The sequence below is a fragment of the Desmodus rotundus genome, chromosome 2 (genome assembly GCF_022682495.2).
Source record: "Desmodus rotundus isolate HL8 chromosome 2, HLdesRot8A.1, whole genome shotgun sequence".
In the NCBI taxonomy this organism is placed as follows: domain Eukaryota; kingdom Metazoa; phylum Chordata; class Mammalia; order Chiroptera; family Phyllostomidae; genus Desmodus; species Desmodus rotundus.
In genome coordinates this window covers 13,491,900-13,511,458 of record NC_071388.1, presented here as the reverse complement: position 1 = coordinate 13,511,458, position 19,559 = coordinate 13,491,900, and the positions used below count along the sequence as shown (strand labels likewise).

Here is a 19,559-nt window from a genome sequence, read left to right as displayed (position 1 = left end):
GAGCCTCAAGGAAAACTCTTTTTAGAAACCGTTCTTTTCTGCTGTCAGGACTTCAAGGATGGGGAATAAGGTTCTTTTCTAGTTTTTCCTGCATGGGAAAATTATATAAAATGACAACCTTGGTTTCTTAGAAATCCTTTCTTTTTTGTGTGGCTTTAACTTCTTCACATGCTTCTCTGTTCCCCACAGTAAGCATCTGCAATCACCTGTGATGCTCATTTTCATTGCAACCCATTTTCTTGGATTTATAAACAGAAGACACATGCCTTAAATTACCAAAACCTCACCTCATCTTTCACTACCAGAAAATAAATAGAAAGTTCTTTCCCAACGTGAAAATACTTCTTTTCTTTTCGGCTTTATCGATGCTTAAAGCCTTTGGGGTTGTTCTCAGTCCCTGATTTTCTAACTGGCCACCTGGACTTCAGCTTCTTCCCCAATCAAATCTTTTCTCTATTTTGCCACCAAAGTCATCTGCTTAAAATTTACATTTGATCGTTAAACTTCCTGGAGTACAAACCTCCATATGTCCTCCAACCACAGTAGAAATATGCCAAATTCTTGAGAGTAATCCTGTTCCCTAACCCGCCCCCTAAAGCTCCCTCTTCCTCTGGTCCTGTGATGGCACTCTCTTCTCCACTGTCCTGTTTACTCTCTGGCCGCCTCCCATTCTCCTTCTCCTTCTCCTTCTCCTTCTACATCTGTAAGTGTGGACATTCTCCACAAGCATGTCCTCAACCATCCATACATCCTGTTCTGTATCGGACCCACAGAGATTTCAACTTTCCCAAGTCATCACCAATAACTACCCGTAAACGTGACCTCGAGCAAGGCTGTCCAGTAGAAACAAAACGAGAGCCACAAACACGAGCCACGTATGTAATGTTAAGTTTTATAGTAGCCACATTTTAAAAGAAGAATCAGATGAAGGTAATTCTAACAATATTTTTTATTTTATCCAATATGTCCAAAATATTATGATCGCAACACTGGATCAATATTTTAAAAGTGAGATACTTATATTAGAGCATTGCATTAAAGACTTCTCTGGAATCTGCCCTCAAAAACACTTTTGGATCCTATCTTTCATATTTCTCTGTCCATGAGTCACACTCCAGAAGAGGGATGGCAGAGCTTTTGGTCCTTATGCGAGTTATTTGTCTCATATTTTCCAAAGGCCGACTTCAAGGACGCAGGCCATCAGTGGCATTAGGTAGGAGTCACTGCACCCCGACGCCCTGTAGGCGGATCAACACGCCTTAACGAAGGCGAGAGACTGGCAGTGAGTGATTCAGAGTACTTACACTGTTGGAACTCCTCAGGCCATAGCGTTCCTGACTCGCATCCATATCCTCATTTCCCACTCCCTTCCTCGGAGCCCGGACCCCTCCGTGCAAACCTGAGCGGCAGGTGGCAAGTCACCACTGCTTCTGTCAGACAATGAAACTGAAAAATGCCCCCAGACTGCGAAAAAGTGGCCAAATAGCCTTCTGAATACTCTTTGGCCCTGATGCAAATTCTGATGTCAACATCCTGCATCTTCATTTCTACAAACACTTATAAATACATAAACACCATCTGGCACATAATACATGTTTGGAAAATGTTGGTGTTTCACAAGGCAAAGGAGTGGTAGGATCCTTTACTGCATGTCACTCAAGCAAGGGCTGGTGACTCTGACGTCACACCGTTCAGCTGCTCACAGTAAACTCCCTTCTGTTTTACACCCCACCCTTACCTAAAGCCATTAGGTTTATGTCTCCCTCGCCCTGCTCACCAATCAGAATCCAAATTGCTGTCATATCATTAATGTCTTTATCTCTACTCACTAGTATAAACCCGAATCAAATTTGAGAGAATACTCAGGGTGCATAGTTGCCCATGTTATACATCAAAATGCCTACATGGGGAAAAAAAGAAGCTCAGTACTGGGAGAAATAATGCTTACTCTTCACATCGCCTCAGAGAGAAATAACAAAAGCTGTCAAATTTAGGCTTTGTCAATAAACCACTTCCCAGCACTGCACCTCTGGAGCAATAATACGGATCCAGGAAGCTCATAAGCATGAATGAGAGGTTGTTGATTTCTCCACAAAATCTTTTGTGAGTTATTTCTAAAATAGTATTTGATAATTAGACAGGGACATATTTATTTTGAAACAAGTTCATTTAAAACAAACCAACACACTCTTTTAAATCTGGAGTAAATATGATGGATGAAATGGTAATTCAATATGTTATAGCTCAATAATATAACAAAACTTTATTATAACACACCCTGATGTTATAACTTGAAGTTCCTTTTTAAAATTCTATAAAGCAAAATAAAGGGTAGAGGATTAAAGTGAGGGAAGGAGGAAGGGAGGGAGAAAGGAGTAGAAAAGAAAAGGGGAAGAAAAAAAAGCACATCTCTAATTACAGGTTAGTTGTAGTAAACAGAATGCTTTATTAATCACAAAGAAAACTAGATCAATTAATCATCACTTCTGACTCCCTGTGCAATCGAAATACTGATTGATTTTCTCTGCATTGATCATGTCACCATCAGTATTTAACTAATTATTGATTAAAAGAGGGAGCAAATGGACATGGACAATGAGCTTAATAAAATGGGGAGTGTGAGGTGCTTGCTTAGCCAGGAAGCTGCAGCCTCATACCCCAGGGGATCGCAGCATTATTCTGCCAAGGGGACTAACACTCCTCCCTTTCTTTCCCCCTCCAGTACCAGATTGTTGGGGGGCACAAAGGGAGGTACTGGCAAAAGAGGCTTGTCAGTCAGAGGCAGGAGGTAGAACTCCAGAGGCACGCCAGGATTAAGACAAACGACACTGAAACAGGACAGAGACCCTCTTCTAAGACCCACTGTCCCCACTTTCTGGAAAACTGCTGAATCATGGTGAATCATGACTGCACCTGCGCAGAAGAAGCTATATGACCCCTGCTTCATTATAATATCATTACAATAAATTAACATTTTGGGACCCCTCCCCCAATGGGCAGTCAAGGAAAATCATGGGAGACCGCATGCGTGGTAGCTTAAAAGTAATATACCTATTTGTATATGCACGACAGAAGTCTGCCAAAACCAGCCAGGAAAGAGCTGCCCTGTAAGAACAGAACCCCTCCAGCCACTGAGGGTCAGTCTCTGCTTGGAGCTGACCGGCTCCTGTGTTCTGTGGAGTGTACTATTGCTTAATAAATCAATCTCTCTCTTTCTAACTCTGTGTGTTCAGTTCAATTCATTTTTCGTGATCACTAAGAATCTGGTTACCTGTGCCCACCTGGGACAATACTAACTATGGGGTATAAACCCATCCAAAGCTTGCAAAAACTTGGGAAATTTATTGGCCAATTTGAAAAAGTTTCTGGTCTTTTCTAAACCCAAGCTAATATAATCTGAGGGGAACAAAGAAGCATGCTCACATGCGCTGTCTCTCTCTCTCTCACCTGATGACACACACTCTCAGATGTGCCTGCACCTGTTCTGCCCGTGGCCATGTGGCCAGGGGCTGCAGGGCCTCCACGCACAGGCCCCAGGGGTGAGCCTGAACACTGCAGCACAGCAATGGACTGCAGCTGGAAACACTGAGCTAGACGCATGCTGAACTGGACTGTACTTTATCATGGAGCAGAAACTGGCTGAGGGCTTTATCCTGGCCCTACTGAAGACAAGATTGGACAGCGATGGGACATGAGGAATTCAGGAGCAGGGAACCCTCTTCATTTTATACCATCAATAAAGTTTACCATGGAACCAACCGCATCATCCTGTAGAGGTGTCAGGAAATTCTTTCCTCTCAACACTGCTAGAACTCGTTTTCCACCAGTAACAGTCATGGCCAGTGAAAACCAAAACCATTCTTTCCATAAATCTTTGTTAGTAAATCCAAGGAAAAAACACAGGGTTGCTTGGAAAGTTAAATAACGCTTTCTAACTAAAGGATCTGAATTTTGAAGTTCATCAAATCTGTGATTCTCCCAAAATGCTTTTAGAAGTTGGAATCTTTTTTTCCCTAATCTTATTCTAGGTGTGATCTCTGCAATTAGGAGGTTCTCTAAATTCTGAATTTATACCCTATATTCCAGAAGAAAGCCTCAAGTTTTTCATTTGTTTCCTAATATAACATAAATACAATTCATTCATTCAGTCTTAACAACAACAAATGCATCTGATTTGTGCCTGGTCTTTAGTAGGTACTCAGTACTCCTCATTATGTGGAAAATAATCATTGCCTGTGTTTTTAAATATTCCCTATGGTCTATATATATGGCAGAGAGTCTGTGAAAACCAAAATAAAGCTGGCAAGAAGTATGTAAAAGACTAAAGGAACACTAACTATCATTTCTTCCTGGAAATCTTTGCATATTTTCAGGGAATTTATATTTGCAGGAATTTGGAAGAAAAATCAAAATGAGACAAAAAGTTTTCCCATTGCTTTGGGGTACCACAGGTAGAAATGTCTGGAAGTAGACCTGGAGATGGGGTGTGGGTGCAAGATGTTTATTAGGGATCCAAGCCTGTGGAAGGAAGGAGAGGCAGTCACTCTGGGATGCACGCTTCTCTTTATTTCCTCAAAAAATAATATATTGGAAATAATTTTGAGGACTGTTCTTAAAAAGCTTTTATATATCCTTAAAATGCCCTATCTTATTCAGCTTTTATAAGTAATGTTTATAGAAAGTTTTTGGTTATAAAAGAAACCATCTTTCATGCTGACGATGAACAGTAATTGGTAGAGAAATACGCCAAAATGTTAACATTGGTGATTGATATTTCTTGGGCTTCTATATACATTTCTTCACCTTCCAATTTACCTAAAGTGAACGTGTATAACTCTTTTTGTTAAATAAAAGTATAATTGATATAAAATATTATATTAGTTTCAAGGGTACTACATAATGATTTGGTGATTTGATATTGATGTGCCATCTGTTACCATACAAAGTTACAAAAAAAATTTTCTTGTGATGAGAACTTTCAAGATTTACTTTCTTAACAACTTGCAAATATAAAATGCAATACAATGGACTACAGTCACCACGCCGTACATCACAACCTTATGACTGATTTATCTTGTAACCGGAATGTGGCCCAACCCCCAGCCTCTCTCCCCGCTGGCAGCCACCAATCTGTTTTGTATCTATGAGGCTTCTTCTATGTTCTGTTTTTTGTTTGTTTGGTTTGGTTTTCATCTTCCACATGTAAGTAAAATATGTGGCATTTTCTTTCTCTGAGTAATTTCACTCAGCATAACACTCTCCAGGCTTGTCCACATTGTCACGAACAGCGAGATTTCATTGTTTTTTTATGTCTGAGTCACCTTCTATCACATAAATATATAAATATATATATATATACATATATATCTTTTCACGTCATCTTTATCCATTCACGAACACTTAGGTTGTTTCTATATCTTGGCTATTGCAAATAATACTGCAATCTTAAAAGGTTTTAAGTATATGATAAAATCCAGCACCAAAATGGGTGGGACAAGTTTATGGGGCAAGGGTTATGATATAAGAGAATTTGGATTTTTTTTAAAAAAACTAACAATTAGCAATGATTTTCTTTGGTTGAGCAAAATTAAATAATTTGTTATCTTTTCACTTTTCCAACTTTCCCACAACGAGAAGTTATTAGTTTTATTACAAGGGTAGGGGCAGCAAGTCCTTCAAATCCATTCAATTTTCAAAATAATACTTAAAATATAAAATAAAGAAGCTGGATGCAAAGACTGTGTGTACTTAACCCACAAAGACAACAACGCGGGCGATGGCCAGAGGGAAGGTGTGGGCGGGGGCGGGGTGGAGGGGACAAAGGTGGGGAAATTGAGGAACTGTGTAATAGTGTCAACAATAAAAGTAGAGAAAAGAAGAAGCTGGGTGGAGGAGTGAACCTTGCATGGCTGACATACGCTTCTCTGAACTGAGAGAAGGAAATAAACAGCGTAGGCCTCCCTGCGATTCCAGTTTCAGCAGGAAGCAGTCCGGTTCTCCAACAGGAAGAGTAAACAACAATAATTAGGGGGACTTCGGGGGTGGGGAGGCTCTAGTACAGTGACTACTTAGATATTCTCCCAGGGGTTTGCAGGGTTTTTGAAAATGGAAATGCCTTTTTATACTGGAGGGGTTTTGAAAGAGACCACATCGCCCTATCCTTCTCCCATGTGAGGGGCTTTCCAAGCCTCTCATATGAAAGTGACAGCAAGTGGCATCTGATTGAGAGACCTGCGAACGCCCCCCTCCCCCATGACTCATTCAGGCATTCATCACACCCACAGCCCTCCCCTCACACCATCATCTCCCACCCTCAGAACGGTTTGTGAACGTGTAACTAGAGGTCTGCTGGGTTCCCTCGCATCCACAGCAATGAGGCGTCTTAGAAACCACACTCTCCAATCCAAGCAGAGCCTGCAGTCCCCTTGGCCTCCAGGCCTGGGAGACTGTTCTTGGTGATCACAGAATTAGTCAACAGGAGCTTGACTGTGTTGGGGGAGTTTTCCAGGCCGCATCTTATCTCTCAATTCCAGAGAGGTAAAATGAGAAATAAACTAAGCCTACACAAGTATTGCTGTAAAATCAAAAGGAAAATGATAAATGTTGTAGAAAGTACAAGCCCAGTGCCCTTTCAAATGCCAAGAATATTAAACCTTTCCAGTCAATGCAATAACTTGGTCATAGTCTATGTCATTCCAATCAAGCTGTCCCCTTAAAGAAATCATCTGGATGTGAATACATTCTGTATGACAGTGCACAAGAGACAGAGATTAAAGAGCCTCTTTTTAGAACTTTAGAAACCTGCAACGAGACGTCCATAATATTCACCTACTCCAGAAAATAATTACGCCCAAAACACTCCAATGGAAGAACTCCAATCTATGTTGTTACTTATGTTTGAAGTTTCTATTTATATATGCAATGTAATCTTACTTTGAAGGAATGTTTTATTTAAAAAATGTTGAGTTTCTGAATTTAAATTTAATAATTATCTCATATAAATGTTCTAAAAAGCATTCTAATGTAATTTCTGATTTCATAGAATTCGGTTTTTATTCTATACAAATGAGTCTTGACTAATTTCAGGAAGAATGGTTTGAAAATACAATTCAACTAGCTATTAAATCATTAGATGCTTGCCTTATAGGGAGAAGGACTTTATTTATAAAGGAAATTTAGTGGTCAAGTGCTAGAAACCTAAAAAAAGGGCATCAGATTTCTAATAATTTAAAGAAAAACATATTAATGAACATGTTAACCAGACTAAGGTATAAGGGAAAGGAAGTGTTTTTTAATGAGATTTAGGAAGACTTGTTCTAGCATACATAATTTTCCAGAATCGAATTTGTGTGATCGGGTGGGATTTCGAATGACAGGTGCCGTACCAGGGAAGAGAGTTCATTGGTGAAAGCACAGTGAAAACGTCCACTCAGCAGGGAATGCAGAGCGAGGGTGCTGTGGGCAGCATTGTCGTGGAGTCCTTTGGTGGTGGAGGAGAGGCGGAGAACAGAGCTGGACACATGTTGATGACTACGTGAGTTTTATTAACAAGCCAGAACCCAGGAGGACTGTATTAGGCAGCACATGGGTTTTACCTCACTCTAAGTGAGGCCATAGATGTGGTAGCTAACTATTCTAGCTATGTTTATGGCCAGCCTGGGAGCAAAGGGTTTTTTAAAAAGTTATTCATTTGGGTATGTATGGTCCATGGCCTGTCTAAACAAAACACAAATGTAATTTTTAACAATCTTGTTTCCCTTAATTTAAATGTGTCCCTGTGAATTGGGTGAAGTCCATTCAGAACGTAAATGAGAGAGCATATGGGTTACACAAATTCTCATGTAAGGCCCAGTTCAGTTGAAGGTGCAGTTATTTCATCTAACTCTGAGGTGTACCTAAGAATGAATGATGCCAAACCTCAGAGCCACAGACCCTCAGCGTGAAGGAAGAGGCCATGTGCCAACCTTGAATTTAGCAGTCAGAACAGAAGACCAGGGACCCCCTGGTAGGAGACAGAAAGTTGGAGAGAACAAGATGGTTTGGCCAAGGACTTGCTTTTAAAGGTATCCTCTGTATGACAATAAATTTATTTATTGTTCTTTCTCTTTAAAAAAAGGGCAAGAGATCTCTTTTTTATGGTCCTGCTTAAAATATATAAAAATCCAAAGCACCTTTCTTGGTGGGAGGTGCTTTATGGCAACTGAATAGAGACGATCACTCCAACGGAAATTCTGCACATAGGCGAGTGGGAAATGTTTATGAAAGACACTCGTGATGTGAAACAAATGTTCTCTTCTACAGTGTAGTCCTCAAAATGTTGATACATTTTTAAAAATTTAAATATTTGTTCTTTCCTAGGGCTGGATTGATATCTGAATATTTTAATATCCATTAAATAGACAAACTTTAGGACAATTCTAAAGCAGGGTGCTGATCAATAAATGTTAGGAGCACTTGGAATTTTAAGGAAAACATAAAATAAATACCGGAGCCATGAGGAAATGACAAGCTCTCCAAAAAGGAATTGTCAAGTTCTGGAAAATAAAAGTTCTAAAGACAAGTTTTGATTTATAATATGATTTTTCACTGAGTTCAGTGTTTTATTATTTCAACAATAAAAATGGTATGGTGGTTTGTTTTATGGTTCAACTTGACTGGGCCACAGGATGCCCCGGTGGTTGGTCAAATGTTACTCTGGGTGTGTCTATGAGGGTGCATCTCGGTAAGATTGACACTCAGTTGAATAAGCTGAGAAGATCTCCCTCTCTAGTGTGGATGGGCTACACCCAGTCAGTTGAAGGTTGGAATACAGCAAAAAGGCGGGAGCTCCCCCCTGAGTGAGAGAGAACCTCTCCTGCCTCTCTGCCTTGAGCCGGGGCACAAGTCTTTTCCTGCCTTCCGTCCCCACTGAAACATCAGCTCTCCTTAGGTCTTGAGCCCGCCAGCTGCAGATCTTGGGACTTCTGAGCCTCCATAACTGCATGAACCCGTTCTTTTTTTTTTTTAAGATTGTATTTATTTATTTATTTATTTATTTATTTTAGAGAGAGGGAAAAGGAGAGAGAAAGAGAGGGAGAGAAACATCGATGTGTGAGAAAATATCAATCGGTGGCCACTTGCACACACCCTAACCAGGGACCAGGCCCACATCCCAGGCTTCTGCCCTGACTGGGAATTGAACCTGCAACCTTTCCGTTTGCAGGAGGACACTCAATCAACCAAGCCACGCAGGTCAGGGAGAGGCAATTCTTTATAATAAACAAGCAAGCAACATATTGGTTCTGTTTCTCTAGAGGACCCTCTTACAAACTAGGACTCCTACAATCTTGTTGAGTATATTGAGCATTTGCCCAGGTAAACTGCCCTGACCAGGTGATCTGACCCAGGGATTTACCTGTGCCAGCATTTAACCTGTTTCTTGAATGCATGAATATATGAACGCATGACTAAATATACATTTGAACACAAGAATAAATAAATGATTGAATGTTTAAGTGATAAAGTGGTTTCCAAGAATGAAAATTTGTGATTCTTAAAAGTAGGTGTTTTTCAAAAACAAGGCGGCAGATGGTTAGCTTCTTTCCTGAACCAAGTAAAGCACTGCCAAGTGACCTAGAAAGTTTTATGGAAACCGAAGGCTGACTATGCCCATGTGGACTAAGTATCCAGTTGAAAGCTGACCAGTGCACACTATGCTCCCAGATCGGCCCTGCCACGTAAGAGTGCAATCTGTCCCCACAAATGAACAAGTCTCAAGGGCAACGGTATTGAAAGCCTGCCCCTCATTAAGCAATTCACATTCTCTCTACTTTGCTGAGAAAAAAGCTGACTCACTACAGTTTTCTTGCAACCTCTCCTCTTCTATAACAGACACCCATCTCTTAAAATCTAAGAGGCCAAACGAGAAATGGAAAACACATGCACAAATCTGAAAATGTATCCTCTCCATCATGCTGGAAACCTGGGGGAAAAATAACACTCATTGTTTGAAAAATAAAATTAAAAATTAGGTAGACAGGCATACCCCTTTTACTTTAAACTCTATGAAAACTTTGTATAGGTTAAAGGGCATTAGAAATGGGGATTTTTAAGTAATTCACCTAAAAGTTATTGAGCCCGAAATCTATGTCAGATGATTTCATACTTCTTTTCTCAACTAATCTTTAAGAAAGTTATTAGTATCTTCATAATGAAAATGATATTCAAGCAGACTTAGTAATTTGCCCCCATTCACACTTACTGGGCGTCGGGTCCAAATTCATTCCAGTCACTTTGACTCCTGAAATGTCAACTCTATCATTCTGGCTTTAAACACAGTTGTCTGGTAAGACCTGTAGTTAGCCATTCGGTAAAGTTTTGACTGCAATGTAGCAGTAATTTTAGTCACTACAGATGCTACGGCAGAACTGTAATCAACTAACACCTGTTGACAAATATTCTAGAAGCAGCAGCAGTTTGGAAAGTCTGTGCCTCCTGGAATTTCCTAATACTTCTGAGGAAATCCCTGACATCTGTTATCCCTGGTGCGCTGTCCTAGGTGAGTCCTAACTGCAGGACTAATAAATATAGGATACGTTCAGAAGCAGAATTTAGGACTGATATAGGTCACACGCAGAAGCAGAATTTAAGAGGCCTCCCTCATTTCTATGTATCATGTGTCTGAATCAGGAAGGAAACAAAACAAAATGAAATCCTAACCTTTTAAAATGTTTGTCTGCTTGAATTTCTTCACTCAGTTCAAACGGTGGTGTGTCGGCAGTCACAGAGCTCTGTAATTTTTCTGCTCCAGCAACAAAACCAGGCCTTCCTGGGTCCCTGGGGTGACTCCACTTATTGTAAGTCCATGCACACACACACACACACACACAATCATTGCCCTATTTTTCATTGTTCTATCGTCTAAGGGTGGGCTCTCCAACTCGAAGACACTTTCGGGAATGTCAAACAGTTACTGACTTCTGCGTCTTTTGTTAGTAAAGCACAATGAAATAAACCACAGCTTCCTGCCCTTGGCACTTCACCATATGGTGCTGGTACAGCGACATGCCAGATGGTCCCAACATGTCAGTTGTTCAAGAATAATATCATGCACAGTTTCAGTAAAAATACATTTTAACAATGTCACTGCTGCCATCATGAGGGACAAGAAGCCTTGCGGCTGCCTCCACACTTGTGCTTTTACGGCTAGTATAGATCACCAGTTTCTTTCAGCAAGGCTCCCGCAGGGTTGTACTACTCTTCCCTAAGAATTCCTCTCTGTAGCACTGGATGTTTACATTCAAACCTCAAACCGAATATTTATTTGGACATTTAGGAAAGCAATATTGAATATTCACGTCACGAGTCATTTCCTTGCCATTCCCCATTTGTATGGTTCTGTGTCACTGAAAATGTTGAGGCTAGAATATCAAATCCTACAGGTATCTCTTGGGGATGCTAAACTATCTGACACTCAGGTTGGAGTGGATATCTCACAGAGAAACGAGGGCGTAGAGGCAATCGCAGACCCATGCAACACTCCTTAGATTAGAAAACCTGCTCTCAGATGGAGCTCACGCTGGTGTTTTGCTGATTCTGCACGGCACAGATCGGGGATGCCTTTCCAGAAGGCACGGACTAAATGTGAACATCTAGCAACCTGCTCATTGATTTGTATGTGAAAGAAAAATGCAAGTAAAAATGCTCTATGCTTTACTACTCACCATAAAACTGCGAAAAGTAACGTTATGCCCTTGGGGAGTGACCGAGAAACCTTGGACAGAAAATAAGCACTGGGAGTCAGGAGAAGAAAGTCTGCAGTCCTGTCATCTCCTTTGTAAAATGAGCCGAAGACCCACGTAACTAACTTAAAACATTGCCGCTACGATCTCAGAATTGTGATTGCCGGGCACCATCATTTCTGCCAAGTAACCTGAATTTTCAGAAATTGAGCTAAAGGAATCGGTACAGAATATTTTTTCCAAATGGTGTGGATGAAGAAGATAGATGAATTAAAATGTGCTGAAGGAGACTGGCCAAGTAGAAATAACCACTGTAAGGTCTTTATCAATTTCCAGTTTGCACAGCAAATTGTAAGGTACCGGCAATGCGTTGTCATTACCACAAGATGTTGAAATATAAATGAATTTCTCCCTAAAGTTCCCACTTTCCCTTTCCCACCTGCTCACCCAGTGTAGGCAAATACTGTATTCTGAGTTATTTCCTGAGGATGTGGGTGCGACAGGGTGGGGTGGAAAACAGAAACTTCCTATAAGTCTCTGGTTTATATTTTCCAAAATCCTAAACCCATAAAAGGGTTGTTTTAAGGGCAAACATGAATCTAGGGGAAACCATAAAGATTTATATGGGGAGGGATTTTCCCTACAGACTAGGGAAATAATCTGCCAGGCTGGGGAAGAGCAGAAGAAAGGCGAAGCGTGGTGGTTTAGAGAAACACAGTATTGGCTCTACTGTTCATACTAAAACTTCAGTGGCGGAGCCAGACCCTGACATGGTTTAGGAAACAGAGAACAAATGTGGATATTTGCCCCTCTTCTTAGATCATAAACCCATAGAAGTGATAAAGTTACAGATTAGACAGCAAGACACATAAAGGCATAGATATGCGCCGGGGGAAGTCCCTTGCCAGAGAATAGCATGAAAGCAATAGAACGATGTCTCAGTTCTCAAGCCTGGCATGAAAGTACAAGAGAGACCCACTGAGTCTGACGCCTGCATGGCCAAGAATGAGAGTTGTCCAGGCGATTTACTGCATGGATCAGTGAACAAGGACCCCATGGAACCATGGACCAGTCAGCAAATATCTGCATGGACAGATGACTCAAGGGCAAGATGGGTCATATACCATCTTGAAAATACATGAATTCCCCTGAAGTTTAGACACAAGTCAAGAAAAACTGAAAAGGCTTTTGTGGTGGCTGGGGAATTTAATTCCAGGGGAATTAAAGATTTTTTTTACATTTAGTTATGTTTTTTATACTACTGGTTCATTTTGGGCTAAGATTTGTACCTATTATGAGAGATAATATAATGAACACTTATTTCATGGATTAAAGTTTGTGAGTTAGCTGCCAAGTACCTGGACTCTCAGCATCTCCTAATATCACGAACACGATGGAATTGTACTGCATGACCTGTCCACCCAGTAATCCGTCCTCCTGCCTTCACAGATGTTCCTGGAGCTTCACACATTTGCTCACGATGTGTGCTTCACGTCTCCTCTCTTCTCCCCTCCTCTCTTGTCTTTAGTGAACACCCACGGTGTGCAAAACATGATAGACTAATAGTCTCTTTCATTTAAGTCCCATGTTCTATTAAATTTTCATATGAACTCCCATTTATTGCACAGTAACCATAGTAAGAGATTTACAAGGACTATCTCTTCTTTACAAACATTAAAAAAAAAATTGAGTTAGCATCACAATCCGCTCTTTCCGTACAGAAGGCAGACATTTGAAAGGGCTACATAACCTGTCCAAAGTCAAATTGCTTCAAAGTAAAGGAGGGAAGCTTCAACATCTTTTCTATTTCTAAACCTCCAGTCCAAGTTGGCTTACTACCACCTTTTGAATGTATTGTCACTTCAATATATACTACCGAAATTTTTTCTTTTTTTCATCATACTAGATTCTTTACTATAGGATGTCTTATCTTAATCATTACTTATGTGTTAGTTTTGCCTTCCAAACCAAATTGGAAATGAACAAAGGCCATGGATGAGGCATCCTCTTGAAGAAACTATTTTTCTTATATTTCCTACTTGTCTAAAAATAGTAGTGCCCTTCCAGCAATATTTAATCTTGCCATAGTCTCCCTTCTCGCAGGAAACTTTTTTAAACAACTGACATTTATTTCTCACAGTTCTGGAGGCTGGTAAGTCAAAGATCCAGGTGCGAGGAGATTCCATGCATCGTAAAACCCCTCTTGTTTTTTTTAAGTATATTTTCTTGATTATGCTATTAGAGTTGTCCCAATTTTCCCCCTTGGTCCCCCTCCATTTAGCTTCCCCCCACTCCCTCAGGCAATCCCCATACCATTGTCCATGTTCATGGGTTTGGCTACTCTATTTCGAATGCTGCACCTTACATCCCCATAACTATTCTGTAACTACCAACTTGTACTTCTTAATCTTTTCACCTTTTTCACCCATTCCCCTAACCCATTTCCCACCTGGCAACCATCAGAACATTCTCTGTATCTTTGATTCTGTTTCTGTTCCGCATGTTTATTTTGTTTCTTAGATTCAAATATTGATAGATATATATCTCTTGCCATTTCATTGTTTATATTCCTCCTCCCCTTCCTCCTCTTCTCCTTCTTCAAGAAGACCTTTTGACATTTCATGTAATACTGGTTTGGTGGTGATGAACTCCTTTAGCTTTTTCTTGTCTAGGAACTCTTCATCTGCCTTTTAATTCTAGCTGTGGTGGGTAGAGTAATCTTGGTTGTAGGTTCTTGCTTTTCATCACTTTGAGTATTTGTTGCCAATCCCTTCATGCCTACTCTTTTGAGAAATCAGCTGAAAGTCTTATGGGGGCTCCCTTTTAGTTAACTAATTGCTTTTCCCTTGCTGCTTTTAAGATTCTCTCTTTATCTTTAACCTTTGGCATTTTTTTTAAAGATTTTATTTATTTATTTTTAGAGAGAGGGGAAAGGAAGGAGAAAGAAAGGGAATGAAACATCAATGTGTGGTTGCCTCTTGGGCCCCCAGTCTGGGGACCTGACCTGCAACCCAGGCATGTGCCCTGACTAGGAATCGAACCAGTGACCCTTTGGTTCACAGGGCCACACTCAGTGCACTGAGCTACACCAGCCAGGGCTAATAACCTTTTCCATTTTAACTATGATGTGTCTTGGTGTGGGCCTCTTTGGGTTCATCTTGTTCAGGACTCTGTGCTTCCTGGACTTGTATGTCTATTTCCTTCATGAAGTTAGGGAAGTTTTCTGTCTTTATTTTTTCAAACAGGTCTCCAATTTCTTGTTCTTTCTCTCTCTTCTGGGACCCCCATAATGCAGAAGTTGGTATGCCTGAAGGCTACTTACACTATCCTCAATTTTTTGGATTCTTTCTCCTTCTTGCTGTTCTGATTGGTTGTTTTTTGCCTCCTTATATTGCAAATCACTGATTTTATTCTCAGCTTCATCCACTCTATTGTTGATTACCTGTAAATTATTCTTTAGTTTAATTAGTGTATCCTTCGTTTCTGACTGGATCTTTTTTATGCTGTTAAGGTTCTCACTAAATTCCTTGAGCATCCTTATAACCAGTGTTTTTAACTCTGCATCTAGTAGCTTGCTTGTCTCCATTTTGTTTAGTTCTTCATATGGAGTTTTGATCTGTTCTTTCATTTGGGCCATGTTTCTTTATCTCCTCATTTTGGCAGCTTCCCTGAGTTTGTTTCTATGTACTAGGTACAGCTGCTATGTCCCTTAAGCTCAATACAGTGGCCCACTGTAGTAGGTGTCCTGTAGGGTCCAGTGGCACAGCCTCCGCCCTTACCCAAGCTGGGTACCTGAGGTATGCCCATTGAACGGGCTATGTACACATTCCTGTTGTAGTTGATCCTTGATGCTGTGGGCATGTCCAAGATCAGCCACCACCTGTGTTCTGACCAGGGTCACACAGATAAGCTACAATGTGATCTGCAGATGGCTGCTACTTGCGCTAGGCTTGGGGATACCCAGGCGAGGCCATGCTGTAAACCAAGGCCAGCTGCTGCTACTGCCGGGCCTGAGGCAACTTAGCAAGAGGTATGGGACTTGCTGAAGCCAGATGCTGCTCGTTTGAGAGAATTTAGGAAAATCTGAAGCATGGGCCAAGTCAAGCAATTCATATGGAAAAGCCACTGGAAACAGTTTGGGTGGGCCTGAAAGTTGGGTGAGGCAAGGTCTCAGGGTGAGGCAAACAGTGTGAGTCAGGTTGGTGGAGTCTCAGATATGGTACCCACCTGCCGGCTCTGTGGCTCTGAGGGGGGAGAGCTTAGAGAAGGGACAGTGGACTCTGCCAGCACTTCTCTCTGAGAGAAAGCTGCCCCCCAGCTCTCAGCCTGATGCTGGATAGTTCAGTACCTTCCCATATGCCTCTAGTGCCTTTCAATCTGCTGCTCCTGTGCTAGAGTTCAGAGGAAGGGAGTCTGAGTAAGTCTGTGCATGAGATCTTTAAGAGGAACTGCCAGAGAGTCCAGCAGTCTCGGTCTTCCCCAGCCTCGACCCCTGCTGGGTTTTATAGCCAGAAGTTACAGGGACTTATCTTCCTGGCACTGGAACACAGGGCTGGGAAGCCTAGTGTAGGGCTAGAACCCTTCACTCCAGAGATATCCCTCTTAATTTTTATCTACCACATGTGGGTATGGGACCAGCCCATTCTGCATCTCCTCCCCTCCTACAGTCTCAATTTGGTCTCTTCTTTAATTCCATACTTGTAGAACTTCCATATACCTCGATTTCTGATGGTTCTGATTGATGGTTGTTCTATAGTTCAGTTGTAATTTTGATGTGGTTGTGCAAGGAGGTGAGCCATGTTTCCTAGGCCATCTTGACTGGAATCCTTGAAAGAAAATTGATATTCCTTTATTCCTTTTTTTTTAATAGACGCTTACCCTGTCTCCCTTCTTCCGTCTATAACTAAAATTCCTTAAAGTGTCTGCATTCTCTGTATTCACTAGCTTACCTACCATTCTCTCCCCAACCCACTGCAATGTGGCTTCCTCTCCCATTAAGCCACTGAGTGCTCTTTGCAATGTCACCAATGAATAATTCCTTGTTGCTAAGTTCTTTAAATATTTTTTCCTCTTTATCTAATTGTCCACTGTGGCACAAAAATATACCTAGATAGGAAGAAAAAAGATTGTCGGCTTGAGTACTTTTTTCCAAAAGTAAAACCTTAAAAGCATTTATTTTTGAGGTAATATGTTTAAATAGCTAGGACAGTTATTAAAACTATAATGTAAATAAGTAGAGGAAACAGTGTGAAAGGAACATAGCAAGACACAGAAAGAAGAGGGTGAAGAGTTTGCTCCTTTCTGAACAGCTGGTTTCCCCATTACCCAATGGTGGCAGCAGCCCAGGGCCCTCTCTACTTGGAGTCCTCTTCTTAAACATGCTTTTCCCTTGGACTTCGAGATATCTCTCAGCCCCAAGTCCTCCCCATGTACCACTTCCATTGTCTAGACCTCTGTTATCATGACTAATTTCTACTCATGCTTAAGTCTTTGCTCAAACATCTCTTCATCATGGAGGCCTTTCATGATTCTCCAGGATTAATTAAATTCCTCTTGCTCTAGACAACTTTACTTTTACCATTACACTCCTCACAGTTGTAATTATTCATGAATGTTTGTCTCTCCTAAACTGTATTATTCAGGAGGACAGATGATCGTGTTCACTGACAGCCCCGGGGCTCAACAGCGTCCGGCACATTATTAAGTGCTCAATATTTGTTTCCTGAATTGAATTTTTCTTAAATCAGGTTTCCCATCACATTCTGGTAAGTGCATTTGTAATATAGGGAGCACTAAAGGAAGAGGGTTATTATGAAGGTAAAACGTCTAGAAGAGCTGTCAAAATGTACCTGAAAAGACCTGGGATTGTTTAATTTACAGACAAAGACAGCATTTAAACCCATCCTATGGTGAAGGTCTAGAATCACTTCTCAGGCGCAAACTAGAATATGGAGGAAAAATTCACCTAAGGATGGAGAAAGACTTTCCAACAACTGAAGCTAGAAAAAAAAAAAAAATGGCATGTGCCAAAGTGGGAGCAGCTCTCCGCCCTAGTCTAGTTTAGACAGACGTGAGAAGGGATTTCCTCACTCAACAGGCGGTTAGAGGACATGAACTCTGAAGATCTCTCCACACTCTCAGGTCTCCTTTCAAAGTGAAGAAAAACAGATATATCATCCCTCTTCCCTTTGAGCCATTTAAGTTTAAAGAGGAAAAGTTACATAAAGAAGAGAAAAGATACACATAAACATTTGGAAAAAGAATTGTGTTTAACACACATTATTTTTATGATTTTTTTTCCTCTAGGTATATTGAACTTGTGCTAATGTTATTTTCATGCTCAATTTGTTCTTTTGTTGAGGCTTGTTTAGTTCATTGGTTGGTTGGTCTAATTGTTTTTTAGAATCTGCTAATGTGTTTTCCATGCAAACAACTTACTGACTTTTGATCTGACTTGTGAATTTGTAGCCCAAGTTGTGGGTCACGTAGGAGCAATTGCTTCACTTTGCAGGGGGGTGCAGAGAGACTGGATTCTCTACTCTCAGGCTGCCATTCAGATTTGGTGTGGGAACTGAAAAAAAGGACATGACATGAACTTGGTAGCTGCTTTGGGCACTGTGTTGTGGCAGATGCTTTTGTATCTGTCGCTGCCCTCATAAGGAGCAGGACTCACTGGTAGAAACAAACATGGAGAGATAACTTCTAATAACATGTTGAAGACAATGGAAGAAGTGCAAACATGTGCGTGCACAGAACACTAGAAGAGGGCAGAGATGGGGTCCTCAGCTCCACCTGGAGAGTGGGGCTGTGGTCAGCGATGTCTCCCTGAAGGGGGTATTCTAGGTAGATGAAAGAGCTTTAAAGAAGGACATAAGAAAAACCAACATGCTGTGTACTTCTGCTTTTCTTATTTGTTCCTTCTAACTTTTACACTCATCACTTATGATAGTACCTTAAGCTGTTCCTTTATAGTAATTTTTTATGTATAAGAACTTCATGTCTACCTCATGAAGACAGGCTATTTCTGTCTTTGTTACTACTCTACCCCCGTTACAAACCTGTTGAGACTCTCGATACCGGAGAAATGATTTAAAGAATGAGTGAATGAGTTATATTAAAAATCTCTCTAAATCCTATAATCCCCCCAAATAGGGGTATTACAAACTAAGTAAGACAGAGATTCATCAATTAAGGGCAAACAAGGAACCCTAGAAGCCTAAGTCTGCATCTGTAAGATATTTATTTACTTTCCTTGAAACAGTAGGTAATTCATGTTCCAGGAAAAGTTATTTTCATAATCTAGACTATAAATTTTAAATGGTTTACTGTAATTATTTGGATATTTATAAACACTAAGGTTTTATTCGTCACAAAGTTCATCTCTACATAAGAATCGGGAGAAATATGGGAGTCCAGTTGTTCTCGAAGTTATTTGCCTCTTCTTTAATATATGTCTGGGGCTCCTAGTGCCTACAAGTGTTTTGTGGGGTGGGGGTTGGGTGTGTCCATCCAATCAGCACTCTAGGTGCACTGCTCATAGAGTCGACTGTTAATTGAACCCAACCCTGGCAAGTAGGTCAAGAGCAAAATAGCTTGTCTGCATTCCCACCCAACGACAATCATGTGTAATAAGGTTAGGTGTTTCACTATCACTTTTAATTTTGTATACTTCAGTAAAGTTTCACTTTTCTGTGTGAATTACTATTTAAATTGAAGACAAATTAATACATGATGTACTTATCCAAAGAAATAATACTTGGACAATTTTTAAATTATTTTTGTAGAGCTGGTGATGGATTGGTTCAGGTACATCTATACTTACAAGGCCTGGGTTTAGTT

General features: G+C 40.7%; 1 protein-coding gene across 3 annotated transcripts in view; it reads right to left on the bottom strand.

Annotated features, from left to right (window-relative positions):
* MRPL39 (mitochondrial ribosomal protein L39) overlaps window positions 1–19,559 on the bottom strand; it is a 157,487-nt gene that overhangs the window by 10,922 nt on the left and 127,006 nt on the right. The window lies entirely within an intron of this gene.